This window comes from Eptesicus fuscus, chromosome 17 (genome assembly GCF_027574615.1).
Source record: "Eptesicus fuscus isolate TK198812 chromosome 17, DD_ASM_mEF_20220401, whole genome shotgun sequence".
NCBI lineage: Eukaryota > Metazoa > Chordata > Mammalia > Chiroptera > Vespertilionidae > Eptesicus > Eptesicus fuscus.
The window spans coordinates 27,018,409-27,024,408 of record NC_072489.1 but is presented as its reverse complement, the minus strand read 5'-3'; positions in this window follow the sequence as shown (position 1 = coordinate 27,024,408).

Sequence of the window (6,000 nt, the reverse complement as noted above, 5' to 3'; positions counted from 1 at the left end):
GTGGGAAGAGTGGTTTCACACAGGCCGCTCAGCTGGCTCATTTCTGAAGACCTGAAATGCTATGTGTTCTTGTTGTCTGAGCTGTTGCAGATGGCTTCTTTTCTTGCCTCTCACCCTGCTCTGTGGTTTACACAGATGCATACTCTTTCTGTGCTTATGATCCAGGGATGCTAATGTTCCCACTAATTAGTGAGTGTTTGCCAGGATGATTGCATATGGCTGTGCAGGTTGAATAGGGCACAACCTCAGGGGGTGCTGTTCACATAACTGCAATGTGTTTGGTGCCCAGGAATTGAGTACCGCCTGGCTTGCAAACCATTCATAGAAGCTCTGATATCCACTTTAATTGCAGAGTGGCAGGGGTTAGGAATTCTCTTTCTTATGGTAATTGCACTTATTCTGGCAGAAAAGGGTGGTCTGGTCTTTGAATTCATGCAGAATAGCAGCAGTCAGAAGTCCTTGCTCCAGGATTCCTAGAAATTGTGTTATATCTCTGTTCTCCATGGCTGGTTCCCAGAAACTTTTATCCACCAGCAACAGTATGGTTCTGGCTCAGGGCCAAGCTGCTAAAATTCTGCAAGTTTCCTCAGTTTCTCCTCAATGAATTAGTCCCTTGAGGGACTTGGATGAGAAGGCTCCTAAACTACTGGTCAACTGATGGGGTTGGGGGATAAGGCTGCACTGGAATTGGTTTGCCTCACAGACCTCTCCACCTGTGGTTTCAACCAGGGCTCTTTACATTAGAAGACCCAGAAAATCACTCTAAAAGCTTAAATAAAAATAAAGAGGATATACGGGCTCATTTTACTAAAAAGCATATGGTTATGTCTGGCTTCAGGTGCTGGAATGATGTCATTAGAACCTAGTCTTGCTCTTCTCTCCTCCTCTGGTCACTTCTCTATCTCTCAGTTCTGCTTTCTTCTGTATTGGCCTTAATCCCGGACAGGTCTGCATCTGGTGGTCCCCAACATCCCCAGGCATATCTTCTACAAGCTTAGTAATTCCAGGGATAAGGAACTCTAAAGTTCTAAAAACACAACAAAACAAACCCAATCCAACTCACACTGAACCAAAACAAAATAAAAAATCCAGATAGTGTTTTTCTGGTCTGGTTTGGGTTATGGACTCATTGCTAAATCAATTGCTGTAGCCAAGGGAATGGAATCCTGTGATTGACCAGGCTGGGCTCATGTGCCCATATGATGGATGGTTAGGGAATGTCCATCCCAAACCAAGGAGACTCTGAGTGATGGAGGGTTAGTTTTCTAAAGAGAAACCACTACATTACCACTATAAGGAGGAATGTGTGTCTGGGTGGGAAAACAAGTCATCAGATCAGGCCTTTACAGCTCACCCTTCCTGTATCTACCATACAGGGCCAATGGGCTGGGCTTGTCACCATAGCTTCTACTTCCCTGGGCCTTTTCTGAGATGTAGTTCCCTAGTTTGGGGTAATTCCCACCATTCATTAAAACTGTTTATACTGCTTTTAACAAAATGCTTAAAAGCCTTATAAATAGCAAATCCAAACATGTTTCTGCTTTTATATCTATAATAATAAAAGCTATATATGCTAATTAGACCGGACATCCTTCCAGACGTCCTTTCGGATGACCTTCTGGATGAAGCTGGGGCTGTGAGGGAAGCCCAGGTCCTGGGTGCCTGCCAGTTACCAGAGAGAAGCTGGTGCCAGCAGCTGAAGGAAGGAAGGCCTGCTCTTGGACAAATTTTGTGCATCGGGCCTCTAGTATAATATAAAATCTTTTGTTATTCTAGCTCCCCTGTGCACTAAGGTGGTTAGGTGGGATTCCTGTGGTCATTTCACCTCTAGGAGGCAAAACCTTGGACTAGAATTTAGGTTTTTTGATGACTCAGGCTAAGGCTCATCCCTCCACAGCACTTGAACCTTTGTATTTGGCTGATTGCCCAACATCTAAGCCTCCTTCTGTTTGGTGAGTCTGGTCGGTGGTAGGGGTTCCATCTCCAACTATGGAAGTTGGAAAGGTTGGATCCTTTTGACCCCTGGCCACTAGGGACGCCACTTGAGCTCAGCCTGTAAGACCATCCCACCCAGAACGGTGTATCTAGATTGAGTGTCACAATGAAGCAAGGACTGTTTGGTGTTCATGCCACTGCCAGCAGTGGTGGCATTGAGTGTCCCTGTCATTGTAAGGCCTCCCTAACCAGGCTTCTCTTGTGACATGGCCTCGGCTCCAATTCTAGCCTCCCAGCTTCTCTTGGTTTGTACCAGTTTCCCAGAGCTCCAACATTTCCCATGATTCTATGAGCTGTTTGACATTCTTTCAGTAAACTCCTCCTTGGTCAAGTTAGCCAGGTAAATTTCCTTTGTTTTCAACCAAGAACCCCGACTGATAACCCTTCCTTATCAGCCTTAGAAAAGTGGAGAGAAAAAAATATTCAGTCTTATTTTGTGGTATTTCTTACCCATGTCTCCCTCTTTGATTTTACACTTATCATTTCCCTCCTCCTCCTCCCCCTCCTCCTTCTCCTCCTTCCTGCTCCTCCTCCTCCTTATCATGCTGTAGCTATCAATACCTTCTTTCAACTCCATTTCAGTTCAATCTAGTGGATTAATTATGCCAGATGCTGGTATTATAACTGAACCCTGCATAATCAGCTTTCTTCTATACGGTGTTTGGCAAGTGTGACAAATACTGGAAATCTCTTTAGACAGAATACAAACATACCTAATATATAATGCTCAGGGAATGTGTTTCCATGACAACAGGACGTTTAGGATTTTAGACAAATAAAGGGATATAAAGGTACTTAAAATGTTTCTTCCCTACAGTACAGGCAATAAGCATACCTCTGATTTAATACCTGCCCACAGAGCTCATTTTTAGAATTGAAGAAAATGTACTTAATAAGGAGGTGTCTTAAGCATTATGCATTTTCTAAGACAAAAGCAAATTTCGTTTTTTCTCCCTCTTTGGGGGAGGAGGTAAAGGTAGACATTCTCAGTTTCATCTTATCAAGAATGGAAAGACCTCTCTTTTAAAAACCAATTTAATTGCTCTTTAAACAATGTGAAACATATGTCTTTAGGATAAAACGTTTTCAGAACAATCATATTGGGGGCACATTTAAAGATAGGGAATGTTTTTGACTCCTGCCTCTCACAGAGCCCTTTCTTTCGTTACTATCCAACCAGGCTGCATTCTTGCTGCAGCACAAGGAACCTTTAAAATGATTCGTTTGCTGTGTCTGTACAGTGCTGAACTTTTAGGGCCATGATGATTTAATTCCTGGTCAAAATTCTGTCTGTGATAAAGATAACAGTAGTTGCCATTACTGGACAAATGCTTTTACATTTATGATCTTGAATCCTCAAAATACCCTTGCAAGGCAGAGTTAGTATTCCATCCACACATGAAAAGAGAATTGTTCACGATCACAGAGGGTATTTGAGCTAAGTGGTGCCTTTCCGATGCCCCTGGAGTGAAAACTGCCACATCGAAGGGGGTACAATAGAGACAGTCTCAGGCACCAGAGAAAGCACTGGACCACAACCCTGCCTTCAGTTTCCTGACTGAGCTCCTGTCCTAATTCCCTGGTTACCAAACTCAGCTCTGCCTCTAGGTTATTGTTTTCAAAAGCCTCCCAGTGTCCTCATGAGGACAGCCTTGCCAGTCCCGACCGCAGCCCTGACTTTGCTGCCTGTGGTCACTGATCTTCAGTGTGGCATGGTCTCACGCATACCTGTAACTCGGTATGCTCCTGGTTTGGACACCTGCCCACACTGTACATGGAAGAGGCAGTGCTCCATTCTAATATCCTGTTTGATTTTTGCAGGGAATTCACTTTCATTTATGACTGGCAAGTTCTGAACATTAATATTATTTTGGATGATGAAGAGATAGATAAATCATCCAAGAATCAAAATCTTTTTATTTCGATCGGTTCGTATAACTGTGGACCCAACTCATAAAAATAGATTCTGGATATAGTTTCTCATGGCACTGCCTCCACCCCTCACCCCAGATACATACACATTTTATGCCTCTGTGAACAACAACCAAAAGACACTTTTCTCCTGGAGCAGAGGAAGTGGATTTGGAGAAACAAGAATGAGATTGGATGCTATTGTGTCAAGAGGGGACCTTCCTGATTTTGGAAAAGAAGTTAGTGACTAACTTTGGAGAGGGCCGGGCAGCATGGTAGAGACAGAGGGGGATTTTCTAGCAGGATGCTCACTTTTTGTCTCTTGACTGGGCATGGAGGACTATTGGTTCAGGGGCAAGAGTGGGAGAGGGGGATACTGGAGCCCTGAGGCCTTGGAGGATAATGGGGTTGGGGCGGGACTACAGAGCCCCAGAGTGGATGGCCCCTGGCCTCTGGAGCAGCAGCAGTTAGCATCCTAGAGCATGAAAGACTGTCCCAGGCCGTATGTCTACATCACTACTCACAAACACAGAGGCCCAAGCCAAGCATTTTCCTGTTTTACCTTTCATCTTAATACACCACCACAACTAATAAAAAATAGGTAACACGGATGGAGACTTTACTCTGCGCCAGATACTTTTTGAAGTGCTTTCTGTGGATGAGCTCATTTCCACCATTTGTGGTTGACAAAAACGATCACCCCCATTTTCCAGATAAAGAATGAAAAGGCTCAGTAAATTGCCCACAGCCATATAACTAGTACACATGATGCAAATTACATACAGCATGTATACCCATGAAACTCTTTTCTCCATGTCCTATCTAAAATTTGGGCTGCTTTTGGAAACTAGTCTCACTTTTGGCTGAGTAGCCATATATATAATCTCAAGCCAGGCTTATGCTGAGCTCAAGTGCTTCTTGTGATCCACATGGAGTTTCGAGTGAGTTTCCCTTTCCATCCTCGCCTCCTATTCTTTCTTAAGTTCTGACCAAAGCAAACTTTGTTCATGCTTCCAGGATATCTTTGTCCTTCTGGCCTCTTTAGTCCTTTGGCCCTGGTCTCCTTTCTTCACATGTTAAAATCCGACTCATTTTTCAAGTCCCAACTCATTTAGCTAGTGTTAATTGAGTGTCCAATATGAGCAATACTCTCTGTTAGGCCTTCTCCAGTTTACTTTGTTAAGAGTAGTCCTGAGATTGTGGTTGTAATGATAATGTAATACTACTAACAACCGTAGCCAACACATGTAGCATTTACTATGAATTAGGACTGTTTTGTGCTTTATATAAATTCACTTCTTTAATATTGTTTTATGTTCTATTTATTTAAGAATATATCTTGTTTTATGTTCTATTAAGAACATACCTTGACATACCTTGTTTTTCTGATGAGATTAAAACTTTTGGAGTCTATGGATCCCAGTTCTTGTTCCTTTTTATTTTTGATAAATAGCTATATGTACGGTAGGTATCTATCTATCTATTTGACAATTACTTGGTCTAAATGAAATAAAGAGCTTATGAGTTGAATTTTATATATACCCATGCACATATACACTCATATCCTACTTCCATCCCATCATACCGATTTCCAGTGTTCTAGACAAATCAAAAAAGCTGACACTTCAGGGCCTGCATTCCTAATATTTTGTTAGAACTAACCAACCACTGTGGTTTTAATTGGGGCATGTGTTCTCACGTTTTCCTCAGTCCCTCTACTCTATAATGCTTTGCACCAGGCCCTGTAGCATCTGATTCTTGATCCTTGTGAAGCCAAAGGCAATTTTAGATTCTAGCTGCAGGTCGGGCCTGCCAGGGTAAAAAGATTTGTAGACATCATGCAATTTTGCCACTCAGGCTGTCTAAGCAGCTGTTTTCTGTTATTGTTCCATTGGCAAGATGCTTGTTTCATCCAGAAAGATGGCTCATTTTTTGTAGTACTAGTACAGTAAGGGCAGTGCTGTGTTTGGGTGATTCAAAAAGTCATTTGAAGATCTGATGCTGTGACACATACCAGGTCACTTTAACAACCGTCCCATCACATGTCCTCAGCTTAAGATGGAAAAACACCATGATTCCTGACAGTAATGAAGC